Genomic DNA, 26,504 nt, shown 5'->3' with positions numbered 1-26,504 from the left:
ATTCTTCATATAAATGGATTGAGAAATTCTCCCTCTGAAGTCATCCATCTCCTAATAGGACACCCTGACAGCAGCTGAGTCAATCCAGTGTCCGCTGTTGATTTGAGGCTGTTCATCCAAGGCTGACATGACATTTCTTTTGTTGACAGAGCTCATATGTTACAGCAGCCTGTCCTTCATATTTCTCTGTCTTTCACTGCTTCAGCAGCTGCACACCAGGAGAAACTGCTGCATTTACTTATTGCTTCAAGGTCCATTTCCTAGACATTCCTTCCCCCAGCAAAGGGCAGCGCTCGTGTGTGAAATCCTGGATTCCAGCTGGAGGGAGATTTGCCCTGGAGATGATTCTTCAAAGGCCAAGGCAGAAAATTCTCCAAAGTGCTGGAGTACCTGATCTTCATTTCAGGAGCAGATACATAATAATGATATTATTCAGTGCCTTTCATCCCAAAGGATTCTTCTCCAACGTTAGGTTTGACAGGGACATCTACCAGTGGGTCTGGATGAGCACAGGCAGAGCTTCATGCACCATGGCATCTCCAGGAAGGAACAAGACAGCTAATTTGAAATTTGTCATGTCAAATTCCGAGCCTGGGATTGCTGGGATGAGCATTCCAGCAGACAGCTCTGCTCTGGGAGCGTGATGGAATCCTCCTCACTGACAGCAGATCTCATTTGGGCACGGAATGGAGCTGTCCTGGGAGCCCAGAATGGAGCAAAGCCTGGGCTGTGCCCCAGGAGGGAGGCAGGACACTGAACCCCAGTGTGGAAATGGACTAAAACTCATAAAACTGAAAACTCCTGACTCTGAGTCCATCCTGGCTCCATCTTGGGTGCAGCCCTGGCTGGGCTCTTGCACTGCCCAAGGGGGATCCTTTGAGGCCTTTTAATAAATCCCCGCTTTATTCCTGTAACTCTTTCCAGCCTCTGCTCCAGGAGCGTCTCCAGCCATCCTGTCCAGCAGAGTTTGGGGCTGAAGGCCCCCCCTGGGCTGCAGCAGGGTGAGGGATTGTCCATGGCTCTGTTGCAGAGCTCAAAATCCCCCATGGCCCAGTCTGGACCCCATCCTGTCCCCTGACCCCACCCAGCACCAGGGGTTAGCTCAGGTACGGCCCAAAACCACCAAAAATTGGAGCTGTGTGACCCCTGCTCTCCATGCAGAGCTGGCTGTGCTGGAAGCTGCTCCTGCTGGGAGCCCTGGCTCACATCCCTGCCCTGCTGAGCATGTGGGGCAGCCCAGGGGTGCCCAGGAACCCCAGGGGTGTCACTGCCACAGTGTCCCATTCCAGGGGTGTCCCAGTGTCACAATGTCCCAGTGTCCCAGCCCAGGTGTGTCACAGTATCTCATCCCAGGGGTGGCACATTGCCCCATCCCCAGGTGTGTCACAGTGCTCAGGAGGCTCAGGTGTGTCCCAGTGTCCCATTGTCCCATCCAGGTGTGTCACAGTGTCCCATCTCAGGTGTGTCACAGTGTCCAGGAGCCCCAGGTGTGTCACAGTGTCCCGGTGTCCCATCCCAGGGATGTCCCAGTGTCCCATCCCAGGTGTGTCAGAGTATCTCATCCCAGGTGTGTCACAGTGTCCAGGAGCCCCAGGGGTGTCCCAGTGTCCCATTCCAGGGGTGTCCCAGTGTCCCATCCCGGTGTGTCACAGTGTCCCAGTGTCCCATCCCAGGTGTGTCACAGTGTCCAGGAGCCCCAGGTGTGTCCCAGTGTCCCATCCCGGTGTGTCCCAGTGTCCCATTCCAGGGGTGTCCCAGTGTCCCATCCCGGTGTGTCACAGTGTCCCAGTGTCCCATCCAGGTGTGTCCCAGCCCTGCTCCCCCTCCTGCAGGAGAGCAGCTCTCCCTCCTTGCTGCTCTGCTGCTCTTTGCCTCATGCAGTTTTATTAAAGACTTACAAGGGATTTTCTGCACAGCTGCCCAACCAGTGCCCTTCACAGCACATCTCCAGCCCTTTAAATATTCACCAGCCTGGGGCTGCTGCTAAATTGAATTTCCCCTAAGGATGAATCAGTTCCTTGCATCTCCTGCAGCCAAGGTGCAAATGAAGTTACAACGCTGGGCTGGGAGACCAAGGAAGCAACTCCTCTCTGGGCAGTAACTCAGCCCTGCTGGGATCACACCTCCAGCATCATTCTTCTCCCTGGACAGCCTGGAAATCACAGATTCCTGGAGCCATTCGTGCCAGGATGGGCTGCCAGGGGTCCCCAGTGCAAGCCCTGCTCGGGAGGGGATGCCAGCAAGGACAGAAGAGGTCACTCAGGGTCTGGAGTTTCAGCAGCCAAGGATGGAGATCCCACCTTTCCTTCCAGGCTGGCTGTCCCTCATGGTGAAATTCTCATTTTCTCACACATTTGGTGAGATTGCTGCTTTGCACAGCACCTCCAAAACCAGCTCCACCCACCCCACAGCTCCCTGAGGAGCAGCAGGAGCGTCCCCCAGTACCACCAGACAGTGGGAATTCACAAAATTAGAGAGTTTTGGGAAAACTGCAAGATGCAGGCTTTAGATACAGCAGAACTGTGAGTAGAGCTAAGCAGCAGCCATGAGATTGGTCAGCAGAAAAATTATTTAAACTGTAGAAAAGGCAAGGACAAATAGAACAATGGTCTGTGTATTAACGCTTGCCTGAATAGCTCTCTAAGCTGCAGAAAGTTTATCCAGCGAGATATTAGGAAGGTTAAAGCTTAATAATAGTTAATAATAAATATATAATAATAATATATAATAGATAAATATATAATAATAATAAAGCTTAATAATAGAGCTCTGTGCGTTGAAATAGAGCTCTCCTCCAGCCAGGGCTCACAAGCTCTCGGAGATTTCACACCAAAGATAGCTCAGCTACCTCAGGTGGCATAAAATCAGCAGGATGGGTTCTGTGGTAGTGTTACAAACAAAAAAGTTTCAATAAAAAGCAAAATAACAAAACTCTTTACAGAGAAAAACTGAGCCAAGTGCAAGAGGTTCTTACCCTTGGTAAAACACCTCACAGAGTGATTTGTTTCTTTGTTCTCTTCTTTTTCTAGGAAATTGCTCAAGCAGGACTTTTTAGCTTCTGTCCAATTAGCTATCCTTAAATCTGAGATAAAGTCCCCTAAGTCCCATAAAAAGTCATTTTCACCTCATTGAAGAAAAAAAAACTTCTAAGCTTATTTCCTTGTCAATAAAAACCCCAAAAATAGCTTTGTCACTCCGTCAACAAGAAACACATTCCTATAACTGCTCATGCACATTCCTGTAACTGCTCACTGCCCCAAATGCAGAATTATCTCAGCCCTGCTTTCCTCCTGAGCACAGCAATGGGCAGAGGTGCACTGGGAGCAGCCAGGAGAGCAGGACAAACTGTAAAACCAGCAGCCAGGAGAGCAGGACAGATTCCAGAGCTGTCTCAGCCTCCTGAGCTGCTGCTCACATCCCATTTCCAGAATTATCTCAGCCCTGCTTTCCTCCTGAACACAGCAATGGGCAGAGCAGCCAAGAGAGCAGGACAAACTCCAGAACCAGCAGCCAGGAGAGCAGGAAAAATCCCAGACCCAGCAGCCAGGAGAGCAGGACAAATCCCAGAGCTGTCTCAGCCTCCTGAGCTGCTGCTTACATCCCATTTCCTGGAGGTTTGGGCACTGCAGAGAAGTTCTCCTGTCCAGATGTCTGAGCTGCCCCATTTTCTCCTTGGCCAGGAGACATCCCACTGGGCAGCGGGAGGAGGAAAGGAGGGCAGCGGCCTGAGCTTCTGGGTCACGAGCCCACAGGGAGCCTGAGCAGAGGGACAGGGACAGGAGAAGATGAAGGAGCAAAGGCAGGATTTTGTTTTGAGGTGCTTCTGCCCAAGTTCACGCCAAAGTCAATAGAAGAGATTTTATTTAAGAGTAAATGGGAGACAAAGCATAGAAAGAAAGAGGGAGAAAAAGGAGAGGGGAAGGAAAGACAGTGAGAGATTAAGCAGGAGCTGTCAGCACCCCAAGGATCCCACAGCTTCTCCTTCCTCACGCTGCCCTTCTCAGGGACCCCAAGGTGTCCTTTGGAGAGGCCACCTGGACACAGGGCCAGTCCCAGGCACCCAGGGGTGCTCACAGGTACCCCCGGAGCTGCAGACAGCCAGAACACTCCTCTGCAAGGCTGGAGCCTTCTGCTCCCAGCACCAAACAAGCACCATTCCTGCCCACACCCGATGCTCCAGCCCTCCTGTTCCCCTTGGCTGGGCAGAGCTTTCCCTTCCCACTTTGCAGCTGGAATTTTGTGCTGTGTGCCAGCTCCAAACCTGCACCTGTGCTTAGGGGTGGGACAAAGCCTTCCCTCTGTGCCACCTGTGCTCACCTGGAGCGGCTGCTCTGGGATTTATCCCATGGGAGGCTCCTTCTCCAGCAAGGGCTGGCACTTCCCCCTGCACTCCCTGAGCTTCACACGAGGGACAGGGGACACTGGCAGGGGCTCCTCCAGAGCTGCCAGACTCGCACTGGAGCCACCTCTGCCTGTGGCACCCAGAGCAGGGGGATCCAGGGAATGGCTGTGTCACCGGGATATTGTCTGAAAAATCCCTTCACCAGGATTTCTCCTCCTGGGAAGTTGAGGAACCTCAGAGAAAAATGCAAATAATAATTATCTGATTGCTTCTCCTGTGTTTGGCTGCTTGGGGATGTGGTTGGTGAGTCTGTCACTGGTTCCATGTCAATTGTGTTGTCTTAATGGCCAGTCCCAGCCAGCTGTGTTGGACTCTCTGAGGAGTCACAGGTTTTTATAATTAATTTTTTTTCTAGATTTCTGATGTATCCTTTCTCTTTCTTGAGTAAAGATATAATAATATAATAAATATTCTAAAAATAATAAAATAATATAAAAAATAATATATAATATAATAAATATAATATAATTAATATAATATAATTAATATAATATAATATAATATAATATAATATAATATAATATAATATAATATAATATAATATAATATAATATAATATATTTCCGATTTCTGAGAGCATGGAGTCAAATTCTCATCTCTGTCTAGGATTAGAGTTTTGAAAACCACAAAGCCCAGAGCTCCAGGCACATTGCAGCTGCAAAACTCCCCAATATCTCACTAGATAAACTTTTCTGCAGCTTAGAGAGTTATTCTAGACCAGCATTAATACACAGACCATTGTTCTACTTGTCCTTGCTTTTCTACTTTTTATATAATTTTTCTGCTGACCAATCTCATGGCTGCTGCTTAGCTCCGGTCACAGTTCTGCTGCCTCTGAGGCCTTTTGCAGCTTTCCCAAACCCTCTGATTCTGTGGATGCCCTCAGGTTTGGGTGGTTTGTGTGCTGCAGGATGCTGTCCCCGTGGCCATGCAGAGCAGCTCTGTCCCTGCTCGGTGCCAGGGGCTCAGGGCCCAGCCCAGCTCTGCTGCCTGCAGTGTAATTGCTTTTCCCACCACCTGTGACCATGGTGCTGCCTGGAACAGGAGATCAACCACCCCAGAAATTGCTCTCCACTGTTCCTGGCACCAGCTCCTGTCATTGGCCCTCTCTGCCAACTGGAAAATTGATGCTGGCAGGGATGCCGGTGTCTGAAGGCATCGGGCTCCTCCTCAGTGGCAGGGAATTGTGGCAGGGAGGGACAAACCAGGGCAGGGGACACAGCTCTGGGCCCTCCTTGCCTGCTGTTCCCATGCCCTCTGTGCCTTGGGAACAAACCCCAGCCAAGGCAGCTCCTGTGGGAACTTCTGGGCTGAATTTACCCCCTGGGGGTGACAGTGACACTGCCCCACAGCCCGGGGAAGCCAACACTGCCATCCAGGGCGGGATCTTGTGGGGTGTCAGAGCTCAGGACATCCCTCTGGCTGTCCTGCAGTGCCCAAACCCCTGCCAGGGGGCTCAGAGACCCTGGCACAGAGCCCAAGGCACCTGTGGGTGTGATTGTGACCCATGGAGAAAATAACCAACCTTGTATGAGGATCTGCAAACCACAAAACTCTAAGTAGAATAATGATCAGTTTGTCACAGGGTGAAAAATAGATTTTTTGGGGTTTTTAGAATGGGGGTTCAGGGGACAAGATGGAGGAATGTAGTGGTGTTCACAGGGGTCCCAGGATGAGAATCTGACTCCGTGTTTCAGAAGGCTGATTTATTATTTTATTATATATATTACATTAAAACTATATAAAAGAATAGAAGAAAGGATTCCATCAGAAGGCTGGCTAAGAATAGAATAGGAAAGAATGACAACAAAGGTTTGTGGCTCAGGCTCTGTCCAAGCCAGCTGACTGTGATTGGCCATTAATTAGAAACATCCAAATGAGACCAATCACAGATGCACCTGTTGCATTCCACAGCAGCAGATAATAATTGTTTACATTTTGTTCCTGAGCTCTCTCAGCTTCTCAGGGGAAAAAATCCTAAGGAAAGGATTTTCCATAAAAGATGTCTGTGACAGGGAGCAGCCGCATCCCCTCCCTGGGACAGCCAGGGCAGGTCTCTGCAGGCAGAGGGGACCCCTGTGCCCATCCCTGGGGCTCTGAGCCCTGCTGAGGTGCAGCCACAGCCCAGAGCTGCCCCCAGATGAGAAAATGCCCTATTTCCAGGCAGCACTGCCCTGCACAGAGCACAGGGACAGCCCTGTCCCTGTCCCCGTGGATGGGACACAGCAGGAGAGGAGGTTCAGGGGCTCAGGGGTGGAGGGCAGAGCACCAGGAGCTCCTGAGGAGCTTTTGCAGAGCTGCTCAAGTAGGACAGCAGGGACTGGCCCTCTGCAGGGACACAGCTGCTGGGCTGAGGACGAAAGGACGGCCAGGGCTTGGTGGGACACAGATTAACACTGAGTTCAGCTCCTTTAGAGCAGCCCTGGGCAGCAGGAGGGGGCTGTGCATCGTTCCAGCAGCTCCTCATCCTCTGCCCTGCATCCTCGCTCCCCATGCCCTGCTCTGCATCCTCATCCTGTCCTCTGCTCTGCTCCCCATGCCCTGCTCCTCATTCCCTGCTCCCCATCCTGTCCTCTGCCCTGCATGCTCTTCTCTCCATCCTCAGCTCTGCAACCTCTGCTGTGCTTCCCATCCTCAGCTCTTCATTCCTTGCTCCTCATCCTCTCTCCCCGTCCTCTGCTCTGCATCCTCTTCTCTCCATCCCCTTCTCCCTATCCTCTCCTCCCCACCCCCTGCTCCTCATTCTGTCTGTTCTCCGTCCTCTTCTCTGCATTCCCTGCTCCTCATCCTCTGCTCCCCATCCCTTGCTCTGCACCCTCTACTCCTCATCCCCTTCTTTGCTCCTCATCCTCTCTGCTACCTATCCTCTGCTCTCTTCTACCCCCTTCTCCCCATCCTCTGCTCTTCATTCCCTGCTCTCCATCCTCTGCTCTTCATCCTCATCCTGCCCTCTGCTCTCTATCCTCTGCTCTGCATCCTCTTCTCTCCATCCCCAGAGGATGATTCACTCAGCATCCTCTCCTCCTCATCCTCTTCTCCTCATCTTCTCCATCCCCTGCCCTGCAACCCCTGCTCTGCTCTCCATCCTCTCCATCCCCTGCTCCCCATCTTCTGCTCTGCTCTCTGTCCTCTTCTCCCCATCCCCTCCTCTACTCCCCATCGTCTGCTCTGCATCCTCTTCTCTCCATCCTCAGTTCCCCATCCCCTGCTCTCCATCCCCATCCCCAGCTGTCCCTGCCTGCTTTGGGCAGTGCTGGCACCAGGACCAGCCCAAGGGACGCTGCAGGGAGGCAGCCCCAAGCTGGGCTGTGCAGGAGGGGTGGCAATCCTTTAAATTTAATCTTCCAGCCAATTTATACCCAAATTACCACCTTCCTCCAGTCTGCGTGGCACCACTCTGCTGCAAGGTGACCTTGGAGATGTTGTTGCTCCAGAGAAGGGAGGAAAATCTCAGAGTTCTGCCCTCAAGGGCTGAGGCTTCTCCTGTGGTGCTTTGATCTGGGCAGCTCCATTCTGGATGGGCCCAGAGTCATTTCTCAGCTGTCTCCTGGCTCTGGAGCTGCTTTGAGCCCCAGGATCACAGGAGATGCCTCTCTCCAGGGAAGGGTTTGTGTTCTGGCTGCTGCAGAAGCCAAGCAGGGCTCCAAAGCCAGCAGGAAACCTTTAGGACTGAGTTCAGCACCTTCACCTTGTCCTTGCCAAAGGAATGCTCGGGGAGGGTTTGAGGAGAGCACAGCTCCCACAGGGGAACCAAGCCAGCCTGGAAAACCCTTCCAAAGCTGGAGCCTGATTTCCAGAAGCCTTGCTCTTCCCAAGGAAGATGTGGCCTGAAGAAAACAGAAGCTGCTCAGTGTGAAAGTTTGCAGCAGAAACTCTTCTCGCTTGGCATTTTGCAGCACTGAATTTGTCTCTTCATTAAAATACAGCTTTATTCAGAAACCAAACTGATTTCTGCAGCTTCACTTGCTTTTTCTGCATCTCTCTGCTGAGCCCAAAATGAATGAACTCTGCTGATGGAAACCAGCTGGGATCTAAAACACAAGCTGGGCTTGTTGCAGTCCAGGCTCTCCCCTATTGGGACGGCACAAGGAACTGGCTCCAAAATTACAGATATTCCTTGGGAACCAGAAATCCTGGAAAGGGGCTGCTCCCACCAGAATTCCCTCCCAAACCTCCTCTCAGGTTGGGGGTCCTGGAATCTGAATTCAAAGAGCTTGGTACCCCCCACCCTTCCACACCCCCTCTCCAGGACTTGAAAGCTCAAGATGGGCTTAACTGAAGCTGTTCTGAGTTGAATTTTTGGGCAAACTGGAAAAGGTGCCCAGCTTTGTGCTGGGAGCAGCTCCGTTCTGAGCAGCTCCCACCAGAGAGTGACAGCACCCTTGGATTTCCAAACCCCCCATTTGGGGCTTAATTCCCGTATTTCCATCAGAATGGGCATTTCTGACCCTGCCTTGGAGCTGCCCAGCCCAATTTTGGTGCCAAGGCTCCCCCTGCAGTCGCTGGAGAAGCACAGGGAGCAGATCTGGCCATGTAAATATTGCTGGGAGGAAGGAATGACCCCAGGAAGGAGCCGAGGCTCTCCCAGAGGGCACAGGGCAGCCCAGACCCTCCAGCAAGATGGAAGGGGAATTTCCAGGGGAATTTCTGGGGATTCTGATCTTTTCCCTGCACGGAAATGGGGATGAATGTGAAGGAAATGAAGAATTCTTGGGCTGAGGTTCTGCATTTCCCTCTCCTCCTCCTCCTGCACCTTGAATGAGACATCCCAGCCCCTTCCCCTCCCATCACTGTCTGCCCTGCACTTCCTCCCCTGCTTGCAGGTGTCCGTCAGTCCTGCAGACAGAAGGACAGCAGGGAGGGGTTTGGGATCCTGGGGATTGCAGGGACGGGTTTGGAACCCTGTCTGGAGCCAGCAGAGACAGAGCAGGGAGTGCAGGGGAGGAGAGAGGGAAAGGGAAAATAAAGGGGAATGAGATGAAGGCAAAGGGACATTGCAAAGGCAGGAAGGGGAAAGTGAAAAGGGGAAAAAAAAGGAGGGGAAGTGGGGGAAGTGTGAGGGAAAGGGAAAGGGAAACGGAAACGGAAAGGGAAACAGAAAGGGAAAGGGAAAGGGAAAGGGAAAGGGAAAGGGAAAGGGAAAGGGAAACGGAAAGGGAAACGGTTTTTTCCAGGGTTTCTCTGCAAAACCAAGGCAATATTCCCAAGGGAAGTGTTTCCTTTGAAGAGCACACCCTTCCTCCCATGCTGAGGAGCATTCCAAGCACGGTTTCCATCTGAGATCCCACAGAAACTCCCCCACACATCAGAGCTGTGCCCAGACCTGGCTCCTGCTGCTCTATCCCACTTCTCTCAGCTCATTTCTCTCTGCTCTGCTGCCTTTCTTCCCTTGCCTCCCCTCTGCACTCCTGTCCTGCAGAACCCAAATCCCTCATCCCCAAAACCCACACCTAAATCCCTCTCCTGCAGCTGCCAGGACCTTTGGAGAGCCCCCAGAACCCCAGGAGGACCCTGGCACAACCCCAGCTCACAGCTCCACTGCTTTTCTTCCCTCCTGGGTGCTGTGCAGAGGCTGCAGGTCAGCGTGATGGGAGGAAAAGCACTCCCCACACAGCCCAGCCAGGCTGCCACAAGCCACTCAGCAGCCTCTGATAACACTCACCTGGAACAGATCCCTGTGCAAGACGTTTCCAGTCCTTGAGAGGAGGCCTTGAAGATGTTTCAGCAGAGGGGTGAACAGATTGGCCCCTGAATCCGCATTGTTCTAAAGCATTTCTGACGGAATGCTCCTTCCCAGCTGAACATCTGCTTTCAAGTGAAGAGCAAGACACTTTGCAGTGCTCCCTGATAAAAGGATTTAAAGCATTCCTAAACAGAATCTTCATTTTACATCTAAATTTCCATGTGAAACCCAAACAAAAGGCCTGTCCCATGTTGCTGCCCATCCTTTTTGGCCTTTTTATCCTCCCTGTTTTGTTTTATCAGCGTTGTTGCCTGTCAGGTTTAGGGCACCTCGTCATGTGCACGTGAGTTTGGCTGGGTTAATATTCATCTCCTGACAACACCCAGGGTTCAGCTGCTCCCCTGATCAGTGCCTGGCTGCAGTGGAGACAGTCCTCGTGCAGAACACTGCCCTTCCACCCCTGCCATCTCATTTCTCTGTGCTCTGGCTGGCAGAGAATTCACAACATGGGGATGCTTAATCCTGCTGGCCCTGCCAGTCTCAGCTGCCATCTCCCTGCAAGGAAAACAGAGCCTTGGTGCTGCTCAGAGAGACATTTATCTTTAGCAACAACAATTCTGCTGAGGATGACGTGGCTACACCCTGGAACAGCTCAATTTGGGAGGGTTTGAGCCCTGCTGAGGGCAGGGGGTGCTGGAGCATCCCTGCGGGAGGATGTTGTGGTGGAAATGCTGAAATCAGCCCCCGATTTTGGCTGCTCACGCTCCTTGCTGATGCTCTCGTTTACTTTTCATTAGTTTGTTAGGCAAATCTCCTTTCAAGTGTTGTCAGTCTCACCAGGCACTGAATGACACAAAGCAAACAGGGGAGGTGGGGAGAGCAGAGGCGCAGAAATTCCTGTCAGAAGGGAGAGGAATGGGGGATTTGTCTTTCCAAACCAGCTCTGGGGAGAGAAAAGAAACAATGGGAAGGATCTGTAGGGTTGATAAACAAAATTTTTCTAATTTCATTGATAAACCAAATTAGACATTGAGAGATGAAAGAAACAATGGGGAAAACCCCTAAATTCCACAAAAATTAAAAATTAGAAAGGAGGATCATACATTAGAGGGGAATCTCTGGTATCAGGTGTTCTGGGAGGTCTGTACCTCTCAAGTACCTCAGAAATGGGGAAAGAGAGAAGAGAAATGCAGCTGGGAAATTGGGATTAAAAGGAGGCTCTGTCCTCCAAAAACTTGAGAAATCCCAGGGCGGGGATTTCTGCCCCACAGCCACTCCCTTTATTCAAATAAAGTAAAAAAGGACTCTTCTGTCTCCTTTTTGGGCATAAACCTCTGGTGTTTGTGGGTTAATTTTCCTAACAGAAGGAGCTCTACGTGTCCCAGAGGAGACCTACAGACCTGACAGAGCAGCTGAAAATTCAGCACTGAGTTTCCCTGGCTCAGAACGGGAATCCAAGCGAAGATCCCCACCTAGAGAGCGGCAGAGACAGGGCAGCTTGCCGGGAAATGGGAAAGGGACGGAAAACCCCGGGGCTGGGATGTGTGGCTGACCCCGTCCCCGAGCAGGACATGCGGGATGCTCCGGGGCACCGAGCTCGGCTGAACCCGCTGCGAACCGGCTTAAACTGCGTTTAACCCTCACTGTAAACTGGCTTAAACCGCGCTGTGACCCGGCTTAAACCCCGATTAAACCCTGCTGTGCCACAGACGTCTTTTGTGAAAAATCCTTTCTTTAGGATTTTTCCCCCTTCTGAGAAGCTGTGGCCTCAGCAACAAAATGTAAACAATGGTTATCTGCTGCTGTGGAATGCAACAGGTGCATCCGTGATTGGTCTCCTGTGGATGTTTGGATTTACTGACCGCTCACGGCAGAGCTGCTCTCGCTTTCTGAGCTGCTTTCTGCCTGGACACAGAACTTTGTTATTCATTTCCTTTTCTCTTCTTAGCTTAGCTAGCATTCTGACAACTTTCCTTCTATTCTTTGTAGTATAGTCATAATGTAATATATATCATAAAATAATAAATCAAGCCTTCTGAACATGAGGTCAAGATTCTCGCCTCTCTCTTCACCCTGCAACCCTTCCTAGCCCTGTAACACTGCTGCGACCCCGTTTAAAGCCCGCTGTGACCGGCTTAAACCGCATTTAAACCCCGCTGTAAACCGGCTTAAACCACGTTTAAATCCTGCTGTGACCCAGTTTAAATGCTGCAGTGATCCGGTTTAAACCGCGCCTAAAGTCTGCTGCGACCCGGCTAAAACCGCGTTTAAAACCCGCTTAAAGCCCACTGTGCCCCGGCTTAAACCCTGCTGCGACCCCACTATGACCCGGCTTAAATCCCCCTGCGACCCAGCTTAAAGCCCACTTAAATCCTGCTGCAACCTGGCTTAAACCTCGTTTAAAGCCCACTGTGACCCGGCTTGAACCGCGTTTAAAACCCGCCTAAAGCCCACTATGACCCAGCTTAAAGCCCATTTAAATCCCACTGCAACCTGGTTTAAACCCCGTTTAAAGCCCACTGTGACCCAACTTAAAAGCCCACTTAAACCCCGCTGCAACCCGGCTCAAACCCCATTTAAAGCGCACTGTGCCCCGACATGGACCCCCCTGTGACCCGGTTTAAACCCCGCTCTGGGAGCCCCGAGCCCTCCCCGAGGCGGGCCCGGCTTTGCGTTAATTACAGCCCAGCTGTTATAAATGGAACTCCACAACGAGTTAAGTTGCCCAATTGGAATTTATTAATTACAGCAAGCATAGGTAATAAGCAAAGCAGCGCTGGGCGACAGGGGAGTCCAACTCCACCAACTGCCTCACCCAGTGTCTCACAAGTCCCCTTTTTATACTAGTCCATTTCCGTAGGCATGGTCTTCCCTTGGCGCATGCTCCAGTTGTTGCTAGGGGGTCGTCTTCTACCCCCTGGTGGTCGCTGGATGAAGGCTTGAGGTCTTCCTCAGGCCTGTACTCTTGACCTCGGAGCTCTTGCCTTCCTTATATGGGGTGGTGTTTGGCTAGTTTCTGTTTCTCGGCTAGCTCTTCTTAGTTCCTAAAACTTCAGCCTTTCGCGTGGTTAGTATTTGCGCAATACATGGTTGAATTTAGCAAACAATAGTAACTTGATATATATTATTTTTAGGTTATGCGGTTATGTATTTCTTAATCATATGGTTGACCATGTATCTCTTAATCACAATCATACGGGGCTGACCATGTATTTCTCAATCACATGATTGTCTATATCGGGGTTTAGTGAACAGGGCTATCCGTTACACCAGCCAATTAGGCCAATGCTCGCTAATGATGCCCCGGGGTTGGGCAGCTCTGCGGGCGGTGACGTTTTCGCTGTGCATGGCATTACCTGTTCTGCAGCGAGCAGGAGATAATCGTGATTTCCTGGACTGCTCGGAAACACATAAAGTTTATGGGTAATCTTATTTCATACAGTGGGAAACTTTCTGTTATGAGCTGGGAGAAAATTAATGGCCTTTCTTTGGTGGTTGGCTCACAATTCAATCCCCGGGTGAGAGTGTTTCTGTTTCATCTCCAACACATGATTTGCACTTTATTAAGTGTTCCCTCTGCCTTGGGGTTATTGCTCCCTCCATCCTGCCAGGGGGGTGAGCAGCCCCCAGCCCTGCCGTGCTCTTTGTGCCCAACATGGTCCTGCAATAAAATGTTTTCAGGTGGAGCAGCAGAGTTTTCAGGTGATCAGCAGATTGATCACCTTGGGGTCTCTGTGCTGTGGGCAGCTGAAAACCAAGAAGCTGAAAACCAAAAAGTTGGAATCCAAAAAGGGGAAAACCAAAAAGGTGGAATCCAAAAAGGGGAAAACAAAAAAGGCAGAATCCAGAAAGGGGAAAACCAAAAAGGAGGAAACCACAAAGCTGAAAACCAAAATGGTGAAAACCAGAAAATGCAGAAATGGCCACGGAGACACTTCAAGGGCATTTCAGATGGAGGCTGCACATCTGGACCGAGGTGCCTGGAGGTCACAGATCTCCAAATCTCCAAACTGATGTTCAGCCCTGGGCTGGAGAAAGGCCAGGCAGGTTGTTCCCATCATGGGCCAGGTTGGGCACACAGGGCATTAAAGCTGGGCAAAACCTCCAAGATAAAACCTGGAGTTCAACCTGCAGCCAAATCCCACCATTCCCACTAAACCACACCATGAAATGCTACATCCAACTTCCCAAAACTTCGTTTTGAACACTTCCAAGTGCTGGGAGCCTGTGCTGACACCTCCAGAGAGGAAATTTCATAGAATCGTGGAATGGTTTGGGTTGGGAGGGACCTTAAACCCCATCCAGTGCCACCCCTGGCAGGGCAGGTTCAGGTGGGATATCAGGAAAAATTCAGGCCAGGTTGGACATTGGGGCTTGGGGCAGCCTGGTCTGTGGAAGATGTCCATGAGATGGAATCCATTGGGATGGGGTGGGATAATGGGATGGGATTCATTGGGATAGGATGGGATGGATGAGATGGAATCCATGGGATGGGATGGGATTCATTGGGATAGGATGGGATGGAATGGATGAAATGGAATCCATGGGATGGGATGGTGATGGGGATGGAAAACAGGATCTGCTGGACCTGACAGCAGATCTTCATGTCCCAGAATGTGGCTCGGGGCTCTTCTCTCCTCCTTCCCTTCAGCTCTTCCACACAATTTAATTTGCAGGATAAAACTTGGGAGTTCACCCTGTGAATAAATCCCAGCCTTCTCCTGTGGCCAGCACTGGATCCTGCTGATTTCCAGCCTTGTCCAGGTGTATTGATTCTCCCAGCAGTGAAAACACTGGCATATAAATTGCAGATTGCAGCCAAAGGGAAGTGGCTGCATTCAGAGCACATGGAATAAAGGAGATTTATTCCAAGGCAGAGGGGTGTTCATTCCTGCCATGACCTCAGGCCCTGCAGTGCTGCTGGTGACCTTGAGGCAGTGCCTGAGCAGGGACAGCCAGCACTCAATAAGTGACTTCAGCAGAGGCAGAACAGAAAAAATGCTCCAGGGACTGATCCTGTCCAAGCCCACGCAGCAAATTGAACACACTCCCTCTGGCCAGGCTCATTCCTGCCTGGTGATTTCCATTGTTATCCTGTTTTCACGTGGCAATAAATGATGTAATTACCAAAGCCAAGTGCTGATGAACAGACACAGCCAGGCTGGGACAGCAGAGCTCCTGCCCAGGGATGCTGCTGGGCCCTGGGGCTGCCAGCAGTGGGACAGGAAACCTGGGAAAACAATAAACTGCCACCACCTCTGCCAAAGCGAAATGACAGGTACTGCTGTCAATGTCAGGCCTATTTAATGAGGGGTAATTAACCCACTCATCACAAGGCCATGGCATACACCAGCTGGAAATGTTCCAGTTAATGCTATTTGATATTTCCACCTGATTTTCAAGAATTTAATTGATGTCTTAATTATGAAAGGCACCTGTATGAACCCTGTTCCCACACAGCTCCTGTCACTGCAGTGACCCACAGAGGCTTGTGGGGCTCTCCCTGCCAGTCCCCACTGTGCTCCTTCCTTTCTCCTTGGAGGCAGCTCCTGCCCATCCTGGCCGGCCAGAGCTGGGCAGGAGGATTAGGGAAATCCAGGATCTGGGAAGCTTTTGTTAATCCCAAGACAGAGTCCAGCCTTCCCCCCGTTCAGGAGGTGCTGTGTGTGCCCATTTCAGTCAGAATCCCAGAATCATTAGGTTGGGAAAGAGCTCCAAGGCCATCGAGTCCAGCCTGATCCCCACCTTGTCCCCAGCCCAGAGCACTCAGTGCCACCTCCAGGTGACACCTCCAGGGATGGGCACTGCAACCCTCCCTGGGCATTTCCAATCCCTGAGCTCTCTTTCCATGGGGAAATTCCTGCTGTGCCCACCCTGAGCCTGCCCTGGCCCAGCCTGAGGCCGTTCCCTCTGCTCCTGTCCCTGTTCCCTGGAGCAGAGCCCAAACCCCTGGGCTCTCCCCTCTTGTGCAGAGCCAGAATTCCCCCCTGATCCTCCTCTTCTCCAGGCTAAACAACCAGACCAAGCAATAAATTAATCAATCAGTGGTGTGGGAGGGGCAGCTTGTATGAATCACAGAATCATGGAATCCCAGAAGGGTTTGGGTTGGAAATGACCTTAAAGATGCTCCTGTCCCATCCCTGCCTTGGACAGGGACACCTTCCCCTAGCCCAGGTGGTTGTTCCAGCTGAATATCCCGTTCCTTCTGCCTTTCCAAACCCTTCTCTTGTCAGAATCCAAGACTGACCCTGTTTTGGGCAGTGTCCCTGGCCTGGGGGGGGACTCAGCACACCCCAGCCAGGCAGATCTCCCACCGAGCCTAAAAACACCACAGCTGCCACCAGAATTAAAAATGCAGGCAGGGAAAAGAGCCTGCAGCCAGCAGGGAGGGTATTTATAGCTCCTGATGTACAGCAGATACAATGGGGCCTTTCGGGGAGCTGGAATGGGCTCAGTTCTGCTCCCTCATGGAGCAATCTGCACATCCCAGCCCATCCCAGCCCTGCTGAGAGACCCAGGAACAGCCTGAGGGGCTGGAGACCGAGGGGAAATGAGAGGTTTTAGGGTCAGGTAGCTGGGAATGATGAGTATCACGCAGCTCCCCACTTGCCTGAGCCCACAGAGCCCCTCCCTTCACTGCCCTGCCCTGGAAAGCTTTAATTGCCGCCACTCCACTCAGGAGCAGCCCAAGGCAAGAACCCGGTGACCCAGGTCTCGCAGGTTGTCCCAGCTGATCAATTAACTGCAAAAGGTCGTCCTGAGCAGCTGTGAACAAAGTGCAAGCACATGGAAAAGGGGTTATTGCTTCCTGAGCATCTCAGCCTGCTCCCTTCTGATGTGCTGGTGAATTGGATATTAAATCCACAGATGAGCTAAATGAGTTAATCGTGGCTAATGTCATTACCAGCAGCAGCAGAGGAATCAAAGATGATTAGCCACTTGTCATAAAGTCTGAGCACAGAGGACATAGAGAATTAATTTGTCCCACTGACCTGCTTTTGGTTTCCACAGGCTTCTGATGGATGTGTGCTGGAAATGCAGGAAATAAACGGGGAGAAAAGGCAATCCAGGATGATAAATCAGCTGAAATACCTGAGAAATGTGGGACTTGGAAGTGATAGGAAAACAGGAGAGGGTAGAGATAGGGAGGCAGAGCTTTGCCAGCCAGCTCTCCCCTAACCTGAATTATCCCATGACTGAGGCTGTTCCTGCTCTCCCTTTTGGGAACCACGTCCCAGGCAGGGCTCTACAGCAGCCCTGAGTCTATTTTATTGCCAGCTGGGGTCTATTTAAAAGTCACAAATGGGATGGACTGCTGGGAACGTGCCTTGAGCTGTTTCATTTTCCAGCATCAGTCTCATTCCATGGTTATGGCAAAGGGAAGATGCCATCAGCTCACATCCCAGGCAGCAGACAAAGAACTCAATGTCACAACTCACTTTAAAAGTTTTTTGACCAATCACACAAAGCAAAAGCACATTGACAGTAGTTCCATCAAACCACTATAAGCACAGGTACCTCTGGTTAAACAATGCCTGCTTATTTCGAATACAATACCTGCTTGTGGGCATTAAAACACAATGCACAGAGCTCCATTATTGAGCTTAGAACTTTCCAATATCTCACTGATAAACTTTTCTGTAGCTTAGGGAGTTATTCTAGACAAGTGTTAATACACAGACCATTGTTCTATTCACTGTTACTTTTCTATTTAAATAATTTTTCTGCTGACCAATCTCATGGCTCCTGCTCAGCTCCAATCACAGTTCTGCTGCCTCTGAGGCCTTTTGCAGCTTTCCCAAAACCCTCTGATTTTATGGATTCCCACACCTTTGGCCACAGAGAGCATCCCCATGGATCAGTAGGGTTGGAGACCTTGTCCCTCGCCAGCCCTGCTGCCTGCCTTCCCCTTCCCTGACACAGCCAATTTCCCAGAGGAGATGGATGGCTCCTCCAGCTGCACTGTGTGTTTAATATTTGCCATTTATCACCCACCCTGTCACCTCGGTGAGAGGAGTGTGTGCCTGCACAATAAACATGCAAAAATCCCTCTTGCACTTGGTTAATCCTCTGAGGGCCATCAATAAACCTTAGGGGCTTGGGAGGGACTCGGGGAGAATTGTAATGCTCCACGAATTAATATTTATTTATATTTATCTATAGTATTAATATTGAATTATGTTCTCTATAGTATTAATATTTTTATAATTTATTTATTTATTTTATAACTAAACATATCTATTTATAGTATTAACATTTATTTATATTTATCTATAGTATTAATGTTTTATAATTGATTAAATTATTACTTAATTTTATAACTAAACATATTTATTGATAGTATCAATATTTATTTATATTTATCCATAGTATTAATATTGATATAGTTAATAAATTAAATAATGAATTAATTTTATAACTAAGTATTTTTATCAATAGTATTATTTCTTTATAGTTATCTATAGTATTCATTTTTACAATTAATTAATTAATAATTAATTTAATAACTAAATATATTTATCTGTAGTATCAATATTTCTTTATAGTTATCTATAGTATTCATTTTTATAAACTAATTTCATAATTAATTAATTTTATAGCTAAATCTATTTATCTATAGTATTAATATTTGTTTATATTTATCTATAGCATAATATATTATAATTAATAAATTTAATAATTAATTTTTTATATAATTTATATTTTTATTGTTGTTTTCGTTGTTGCTCAGCTTCTCCCCAACCCTTCCCTCTGCAAAGTGTGTCAGCCTGCAGCAGCTGCTGTTCTGGTGGCACCAGGCAGTCAGAGCAGGAGGAGTTGTGCTGGTTCCATCACTGCTGTCTGGGGCAGGGAACCATCAAAGGGAATCAGCCATGGCTGCTGTGACAGAGCCCTGTCCCACAGGCCAGCTCCCAGAGCTGCCACCTGCTCCACAAACAAGGTGGGACCAAGACTGGGACACCAGCACAGGGTTGGCTTCTCCAAACCCCCCCAAACCTTGGGATCACAGCTTGGGACTGACATCCAAGGTCACTGTGTTCAGCCTTGGACCCAGGGCCACCTTGTCACCAAGTGCCACCTCTGCAGGGACACAACTCCAGGGTAAGCAGAGTCACAATCCCAGTGCCACCAGGGACACAATTCCAGTGACAGCAGGGACACAATTCCAGTGACAGCAGGGACACAATTCCAGTGCCACCAGGGACTCAATTCCAGTGACAGCAGGGACACAGTTCCAGTGCCAGCAGAGACACAATTCCAATGTCAGCAGGGTCACAACTCCAGTGTCACCCAGGGACACAATTCCATCAAATTCCATCCAGCCATGCATTTGGCCAGTAGAACATCCCTGAGTGTTCTCAGAAATCAAGCAGCAACGCTTCCAAAACAGTTTGTGCAAAACCTCTCGTTAGCAGCCAATTTCCTTTCCTAAATCTGAAGGTTCACTGTCACCACATGTCTGGTGGCACTTGCTTGGAGCCACCACCACTCAGGACCTGCCCAGGGACGTGCCAGGGGTTCCCTGACAGTTCTGCCTGAGCCTGTCCTCTGCCAATAAATAATCAAGTGGATCCTGACAGTGAACCTTGTCAAATTACTGTTTTATATCAATAAGTACTCTGCTAATTCTCTTTTCAGAGTAAGGTGTCACAACACCACCCCTTCACAAAGCAGACAGGGCCCAGCTTGACCCAGACACTTTCCCCATCCCAGCCTGGCCCAGGTTGAACCATTTTCTCCCCATGAGTCACCAGCCTCTGCTGCTTTCTGTCTCCTCCTCATTGCCACTCCTGGGCCAGCCCCATTTCTGCCACACAAACGCACTTGGCTTTCTTAACTTAAAGCACTGCTCAATATTTCATACAGAGATTTCTCAGCATCACAGACTATTCCTAACTATCTCTTTAATCATGAGCAATGCACTGAAAAAGCCCAAAATAGTGCTTTTTATGCTCCTTATTAGAGTTTTGTGGAAGGGAATGATGAGTAATGAGGCTGGGCTGGGCTGTTTGGAGCAGCAGCACAGAACTGCTGTGAAACCTCCTGCTCTGGAAACCTTCCTGGGAACTCTCAGCAGTTTTCTCCCTACCTGAGGCACTCACAGATTGCAGAGTGCAGGCAAAGACAGAGCAGGGGTTTATTTGCAGATAGAAGCATGAATCACTTTTCCCAAATGCTGCCCTGGCTGCAGGAGCCCTCCATGTGCTGTGCCTGGCTTTCCATCTGCAGAGGGAGCAGAGCAGCTGCTGAGCTGTGCCAGCCAGGCTGGGAACCAGCACTGGCCCTGTCCTGACCCCAGCCCTGCCTGCCCAGCCTGCCAGAATCCTCTTGGCACTGACATATTTTATTAAAATCCTGTCCTCCTGAGAAGCTGAGAGGCCTCAGAAAAGAAATATAAATAATAATTATCTGATAGTGCTGTGGAATGTGGTCTGGAGATGGTTTACCACAGCTGCATCTTTGATTGGTTCCATGTGAAGTATTTTTAATTAATGGCCAATCCCAGCCAGCTGTGTCAGACTCTCGGTTATGAGATTTTTATTATTCATTCCTTTCTAACCTTCTGATGTCTCCTCTCTCTTTCTTTGATGTAGTTTTAATATATCAATATAATATAATAATGTAATGTAAAATATTATATGATTGATATATAATATAATATAATATAATATAATATAATATAATATAATATAATATAATATAATATAATATAATATAATATAATATAATATAATATAATATAATGTAATATAATATAAGCCTTCTGAAATATGGAGTCAAGATTCTCATCTCTTCCCTCATCCTGGGGACTCTCAAACACCACCACATTATTTCATTTCCCAGGGCAGATTTTGCCCCGAACCACCCTTGCCTTGCTCTGTGGGATCCAGAGCCACCCCCTGGCCAGGCACTCCTTCCAGAAGTGTGGCTAAAGCTGCAGAACCCAGAACATCTGAGCCTTTTTGAGGTCACAGCTGCCACAGAGATGTGTCAGGGGACAGGAGGAAGGGCTGGTTCCAGAGCTGTGGACTCCAGGGGTTTGGCTGCTCAGAGGAAAAATCCCTGACATCTGGACAGGCTGAAATTCCTTTTTGCCCTGATCCTGTTCTCTGCTGCACAAAGAAGCTGCAGGAGGACACACAGAGGTCACTGGCACAGGGCAGGGAGCCTGAGAGAGCTTTGCATGAGGAAGGAGACAAAAACATCTCCAGGGATTACAATAAATTGCCATCTTCTTTTCCCAAGGGCTCCCATGAAACACTTGAAAAAAGTGACCTCATTAATTAATGAGATGGGTTAAGGCTCTCTCCACATACTCTACTTAATTGCAATTCTGTCATTCCCAGTGAATTCTTAAAGCCACATTGATTATTCAAAGCTCAGTCCAATCAATAAAACAATAAAGCATGTATGCTCAAAAAAGTGATTAAAGAGATAAATACAGGAGACACTTGAAGGCAGCCACTTACCCGAGAGCAAGCAATGGCAGATCTGTGCCAATGCCCTCACCTACATTCATTTTAATCCCTAATCCATGACCAGAGCAGCTCCAAACAGAAATAATACCAGTCTCTGATGCTCCCAGTGCTGCCTTGGCTGCTCCCTCGTGGGTGGGCAGGGTGGGAGAGGCTGTGGATGAGTGAGGATGGGTGTTTGAGGTGTTGTGGTGTTTGAGGGTCCCCAGGATGAGGTGAGAGATGAGAATTTGACTCCAAGTTCTCAGCAGGCTGATATTAGTCTTGATTTCTTCAGCAAGCAATCCCCAGTTCCCACTTTGGCCCAGCCTTCTTCTCCTTTAGAGGAACAAATGATTTGTGTTTGTACAACTCATCATGAGTTTGGAGCTAAGAGATCCCCAGGGCTTCCAACAGAAAGCATCCAAGGTAAGGGCTTGAGGCTTGAGGGAGAGGAGAGAAAAATATTTCTGGGCTTGAGGTGAGTCTTTTATTCTTCCTTTTTGGTATTTTTTATTGAAAACATTGTGATTTAACAAGTGCAGTCGTTGTTGAACATAAATAAGTAATGTGGAGAACTGGGACATGCGAAGCTCTGTGATTGCATAAATATTCAAGCTGCAAAAGAAACATAATATTTCAAAGGTGCAAACCTAATTATGGAATTGTTATCTCTCCCCCTGTAGTAATTCAAACATAAAGAGCAGCTCCCTGTGGGCTGCAGGGCCGAAATGCTGAACTGGAGGATGCAGCACCTGGCCCAGCTCAGCTCCTCTCCCCTCTCAGCTCAGCCAGACTGAGAGCACAGCCTGGAGCTGTCCCCAAGGTCCCCATGGGGCTGGCAGGGCAGTGGCACCTCTGCCTTGCTCTGCTTGAAGCCCTCCTGCTGCACCTGGTGCCACGGGGGACAGTGTGACACTGGGGACACACTCACCGTGGGATGGGGGCCTCACTTTGGGGGGATTCTGCAACACCTCTGGGACATTGCCTTTAAATCTGTCCCCTGCTGTCACCGTGTTCACAGGGGTCCGAGGATGAGGGAAGAGACGAGGATCTGACTCCATGCTTCAGAAAGCTATTATTTTATTATATATATTACATTAAAACTATACTAAAAGAATAGAAGAAAGGATTTCATCAGCAGGCTAGCTAGGAATAGAAAAAGGAATTAATGATAACAAAGGCTTTGGTCTCGGACAGAGAGCCCTAGCCAGCTGACTGTGATTGGCCATTAATTAGAAACAACCACATGAGACCAATCACAGATGCACCTGTTGCATTCCACAGCAGCAGATAATCAATGTTTACATTTTGTTCCTGAGGCCTCCCAGCTTCTCAGGAGAAAAAATCCTAAAGAAAGGAGAGAAAATACATCTGTGACACTGCCACAGCTCCCACAGTCTCTCCTTGTCAGAGAGAACCTCCAGACCCCAAATGATCCTTGTTGTCCCTCTCCAGTAGCTCCTTGTCGTTGTTGTGCCGAGGAACCCAGAACTGGACACAGAAACTCATCCAAGTTTTACTGCCTGCCCCTTTATCCCGGGATTTCTTCATTATTGTCTCTACAGGCAAGAAAAAAAAAAAAAAAAAAAAAAAAAAACCAACCACAATAAATTCCCTTTGCCATGGGACAGCTGGGGGAGGGACGCAGGGAACCCCTTGGGATGGGGTTGCTGCTCCAGCAAAGCACACAGCCCTGCAGGTTTCCAGTGGCAGCGCTGGGGAGAGGGGCAGAGGGTCTGCAGAAGGATTTTTGGGATCCAGGTTCCTCTGGCCGAGCCCTGAGCTGGGCGCAGCTCTCCCGATTTGGGATTCGGGATTCGGGATTCCGCTGTCCCTGCAGCATCATCCTACAGGGCAACAGCACCATCTGCTGCTCGTGGGGCTGCGCTGGGCTCGGCTCGCTCTGCTGCCGGCTCGGCTCTGCCCGCGGCCCTGCTGGCACCTGCTGGCACCTCCTGGCACCTGCAGCAGCCCCGCTCCGAGTGCCCGCGGGGTGGCAGCAGGGACAGCGCAGGGACAAAGCAGGGACAGCGCAGGGAGAGCGCGGGGACAGCGCGGGGACCCCTGTTGTCGGAACTCAGTGCATCCCTCCGGGTGTCCACAGTTGCCCAGGACCCCTTCAGGGGGCTCAGAGACCCTGGCACACAGCCCAGAACACCTGGGGATTTGATTTTGACCCTTGGAGCAAGTTGCCAGCTTTGTATGAGGATGTGAAAGTCACACAGGTTTGAATGGTGTAATAACAAAATGGTCACAGGGTGAAACTGTAGATTTTGGGATTTTTGGTATAGGGGTTATCGGGACAAGATGGAGGGACTTGGGTGTGTCCAGCCTTTCTTCTTCTTCCTCTTCTTCTTCTTCTTCTTCTTCTTCTTCTTCTTCTTCTTCTTCTTCTTCTTCTCCATTTTCTGCAGTGATGTTGGCACTTTGGGATTGGTTTAGAGTAGAAGTGCACTGTCTAATATAGGTGAAAGGTATTGGGAATTAAGTGTAAATATGTTATACGTAGTTTGTAGTATAAAAGGACAACACAGAGTGCCTGTGGCTGCCCTGCTGAGCAGATCCCGGCTGGGCAGAAAGAAAATTTTATAGATAAGAATTAATAAACAACCTCAAGACCGAAAAGTGAAGAGTCCAAACTCGTTCTTCAGTTGTGCGGGCCGAACCAGAGACATCCTGCACATCTCGGGGCAGCAATTATCAACAGCAACCCAAGACTCTGTGGGTCAGGCACGTGCCCAGGAGAGCTCCACACCCTGTCCCAATCCAGCCAGGCCTTTGGTGCAGCTCAGATTTGGGTTTTCACTGCCCCAGCCCAGCGAGGCCCCTCAGGGATGGAGGTTCCAGCCCTGCACAGCAGCAGTGGCACTGCTGGGTCCTTCCCTGCTCCAGACAGGTCCTCACTGCTGCGAGAGGGGGTTGAGGTTTGCCTGGGGGCTCCTGGAATGAAGTAGTGTTTCCAGAACCACCTCTCTGCTCCCATCCTCCTCACTGTAATGGACTCAGGATGTTAATTAATAGATAATTGCTAATACCTTGCATCCCTCTAATGCCTCTGATGAGCTTCAAAGCACTTTGCAGTCCCTGGCTACGATTCCATGCTCTGAGAGGGCAGAAATTGCACTTCAGAGATGTTTCAGGAACTTGCTGATGATCCAGGCCTGGATCAGCACCAAGCCCCAGCTCTGGGCTCCATCTGCAGGCCCTGCCCTGCCTCCCACCCCAGCCTCCCCTGCAGCCCTCCCAGCCCCAGGGAGGGAGCCAGGGCAGGAACGCAAGGGGTTAAAGCCTGTCCTGATGGGCTGGTGAGATCATCGGAGCCGGGATGCTCCATTGTTTATTAGAGCCAGCAGAGCCCAGCAGACACCACCCAGAGGGATGAGGGGCTTGGGCTGAGCCTGCCCGTGGACAAGGGGCTCCTGCTGCAGCCATCCATCCCTCCCTGCCCATCACCAGGGGTGAGTACCAGGGGTGTCCCAGGGTGGAGAGGGACGGGGTCCAGCAGGCCAAGCTGGGGTCAGCCCCTCCTGAGCCCCACAAAGGCTCAGCAGGTGCTCCCTGGTCCCTGAGGGCTCTGGGCCAGCCCAGCGGCTCCTGAGGGACGCAGGCCCCAGCCCAGCCCTGCTGCACTCCAACAGCAAAGGGACTGTGCCTCTGGCTCCATCCCAGGGGGTTTGTGGGGCGTGTAGGGGAGGGGAGATGTTCTGATACCCTGCAGGGTCTCGGGGCAGCAGCGGCCTCTCTGCAGGGACAGCTGCCCATGGAGGCACTGCCAGCCCGCTCCTGGCTCTGAGGCGCACGGGGACAGGAGGTGAGCAGGGGCACGGGGACAGGAACCCCTGCACACACAGCCTCCCTGTCCTGTGCCTGCCTAACAGAGCCCAGCAGAGCCCACAGCAGCACAAGGCTGGGGCTGCTCGGGGCTGGTGGTGCTGGGGTCACTCAGTGCCTGCTCAGGGACTGCCAGTGCCACCAACCCTGGGGACAGCAGGCACAGCGTGGGCAGAGGCACAGCGTGGGCAGAGGATCAGCGTGGGCAGTGGCACAGCGTGGGCAGAGGCACAGGGTGGGCAGAGGCTCAGCATGGGCAGTGGCACAGGGTGGGCAGTAGCACAGGGTGGGCAGTGGCTCAGCATGGGCAGTGGCACAGCGTGGGCAGAGGCTCAGCGTGGGCAGTGGCACAGCATGGGCAGAGGCACAGCATGGGCAGAGGCACAGCGTGGGCAGCGGCTCAGCGTGGGCAGTGGCACAGGGTGGGCAGAGGCACAGGGTGGGCAGAGGCTCAGCGTGGGCAGAGGCACAGAGTGGGCAGTAGCACAGGGTGGGCAGCGGCTCAGCGTGGGCAGTGGCACAGGGTGGGCAGAGGCACAGGGTGGGCAGAGGCACAGAGTGGGCAGCAGCTCAGCGTGGGCAGTAGCACAGGGTGGGCAGAGGCACAGGGTGGGCAGTGGCACAGCATGGGCAGTGGCTCAGCGTGGGCAGAGGCTCAGCGTGGGCAGTGGCACAGCATGGGCAGAGGCACAGCGTGGGCAGAGGCACAGCGTGGGCAGAGGCACAGGGTGGGCAGAGGCTCAGCATGGGCAGTGGCACAGCATGGGCAGAGGCACAGCGTGGGCAGAGGCACAGGGTGGGCAGAGGCTCAGCGTGGGCAGTGGCACAGCATGGGCAGAGGCACAGCGTGGGCAGAGGCACAGGGTGGGCAGAGGCTCAGCATGGGCAGTGGCACAGCGTGGGCAGTGGCACAGGGTGGGCAGTGGCACAGCGTGGGCAGTGGCACAGGGTGGGCAGTGTCTCAGCACTCCCTCCCGGGGCTTTGGCGCTGTTTTCCTCTGGGGGTTTGGGTGCTGTGCCCTCAGCACCTCCCCATGGGCAGTGCCCCAGCCAGAGGGGCTCTGGGACTGCTCTGCACGGGGGCTTCATCTTCATCTTCACCTCCATCTCCACCTTCCCGGCTTTCCTG

Source organism: Ammospiza nelsoni, chromosome 19 (assembly GCF_027579445.1).
Source record: "Ammospiza nelsoni isolate bAmmNel1 chromosome 19, bAmmNel1.pri, whole genome shotgun sequence".
NCBI lineage: Eukaryota > Metazoa > Chordata > Aves > Passeriformes > Passerellidae > Ammospiza > Ammospiza nelsoni.
Note: the sequence above shows the minus strand (reverse complement) of the source record.